The following is a 2,289-nucleotide window of genomic DNA, read 5'->3' on the forward strand; positions in this document are numbered from 1 at the left end:
TTGATTTGTTTACAACAGGTCCCTTAACATTTTCTGCATCATTGGTTTGATTGTAATGAATTTCTTGAGTTTTTTCTTGTCTGGGAAGCTTTTTATTTCTCCTTCAATTCTATTTATTTATTTATTTATTTATTTATTTATTTATTTATTTATTTATTCTGTATTTCTCTGAAGCCAGAAACGGGGAGAGACAGTCAGACAGACTCCCGCATGCGCCCGACCGGGATCCACCTTGCACGCCCACCAGGGGGCGATACTCTGCCCCTCCAGGGCGTCGCTCTTTTGCGACCAGAGCCACTCTAGCGCCTGGGCAGAGGCCGAGGAGCCATCCCCAGCACCCGGGCCATCTTTGCTCCAGTGGAGCCTCGGCTGCGGGAGAGGAAGAGAGAGCCAGAGAGGAAGGAGAGGGGGAGGGGTGGAGAAGCAGATGGGCGCCTCTCCTGTGTGCCCTGGCCAGGAATCGAACCCGGGACTTCTGCACGACAGGCCGATGCTCTACCACTGAGCCAACCGGCCAGGGCCTCCTTCAATTGTAAATGATAGCCTAGCCCAATAAAGTATTCTTGGTTGCAGGTTCTTCTTCTGCATTACTTTCAAAATATCTTGCCATTCTTTTCTGGCCTCAAGTGTTTCTGTTGAGAAGTCAGATGTCATCCTTATTGGGGCTGCTTTGTAGGTGATAACCTTTTTTTCTCTAGCAGCTTTTAATATTTTCTCTTTATCACTCAGCTTTGGTATTTTAATTATAATGTGTTTTGGTGTTGATTTCCTTGGGTTTCTTTTTAATTGAGTTTTCTATGCTTCTAGAACTTGTGAAGGTTTTTCCTGCATTAATCAGGGAAGTTTTCAACTATGATATGATTGAACAAAGTCTTTATCCCTTGTTCTTTCTCTTCTTCTTCAGGAACCTCTATAATGCCGATGTTACTTTCCTTTATGTTATCACAGAGCTCTCTAAGAGTTTCCTTAGACTTTTTGAGTTTCTTTTCTTTTTTCTGCTCTGCTTCCATGCCTTCATTTGACTTGTCTTCCAACTTGCTGATTTGATCCTCAGCTTCATCCATCCTGTCTATAATTCCTTCCATTGTGATCTTCTTCTGATATTGTATTTGTCATCTCCGACTGATTCTTTTTTAATATTTCAATGTCCTTTTTTATACTTGCTATTTCTTTATTTAGGTGTTCATAATGACCATCCATTGTTGTTCTAAGATCCATTAGCATCCTTACAATCATTATTTTAAACTTTGCATCCAGAAGTTTGGTTATTTCCATATCACTCAGTTCATTTTCTGGAAGTTTTTCTTGTTGTTTCACTTGGATTGCACTTCTCTGAATTGTCAATATGTCTCTGTGTTTGGGTGTATTGTTTTTAGAGCTGGTTGACTCTAGGCTTGGTGTTGTCTGCCTCCAATTTTCAGTTGTGTTATTTCTAGGTCTTCTTGGGTTGGCATCAGCTGTTATTTGTAATGCACTGTCCTATTTGGCTTTTCTAGTAGAGCCTCTTTGAAGTCTTGATTTGTTTGTTTTCTTCTCAGTTTTCATAACAGGTTGTAGTCTTTTTTACTGATTTCAACAAAGGGCTTATTTAAAACTGTATCCAGGAATGCAGTGAGTGTTACCTGAGACTTTGAAGGCCTGATCTGCCAGTTACTTTCTCTGGGGGTGGGTTGTTTTTTCAGCTTCAGTAGGGAGAGGTGTATCTCAGATCTCTATGGAGACCTAAGTGGCTTCCCCTCATCCCCACTTTTTGTTGCTGTTCTGTGTTTCTTGCACTGATTAGAGCTGGAGAGATATCTGGAGATGGGTCACCCAGAACTACTTTAGTCTTGTATTGTGTGGAAGGATCAACCTCTCTCCAAGCTATGGCCTTCTCCAGCACTGGATGAGTCATCTTCTCAGGTCATCCCATGCATTTCTCTGCCCCTCACCATCTGTCTCTCTCTCCCCTTTCCTTTTGGAAAACTAGCTAACCCTTTCAACACACCTCATTCTTAGGTTCCCAGGCAAGTGGCTGTGAGCAATATTTTCTGCTCTTTCCTTGGAGTGAGAGCCCTTATGGGCTCTCAGCCTCACCCCACTTCATTCTTGTAAGCAGGGGAGACTCACCAATTCTCAACGCTCCCTACCAGGCTCTGTGTGGCTTCTTCTTTGCTCCTTGGTTTTTAAGAGCTGTCTTCTAGTCCAGAGTTGGTTTATTACACTAATTGTTCGTAAATTAATTTGTAATCCAGTTTTGTGGTGTGAGCTGGTAGTTTGTGCATCTTTCTACTCCGCTTCCATCTTCAG

At 42.3% G+C, this 2,289-nt stretch overlaps 1 non-coding gene across 1 annotated transcript; it reads right to left on the reverse strand.

The window, feature by feature from the left end:
• Positions 1 to 445: 445 nt before the first annotated feature.
• On the reverse strand, positions 446 to 521 carry TRNAD-GUC (transfer RNA aspartic acid (anticodon GUC)). The gene has a single exon. It is a non-coding gene; the product is annotated as a tRNA-Asp (tRNA).
• Positions 522 to 2,289: the final 1,768 nt, after the last annotated feature.

Source organism: Saccopteryx bilineata, chromosome X (genome assembly GCF_036850765.1).
Source record: "Saccopteryx bilineata isolate mSacBil1 chromosome X, mSacBil1_pri_phased_curated, whole genome shotgun sequence".
Lineage (NCBI taxonomy): Eukaryota > Metazoa > Chordata > Mammalia > Chiroptera > Emballonuridae > Saccopteryx > Saccopteryx bilineata.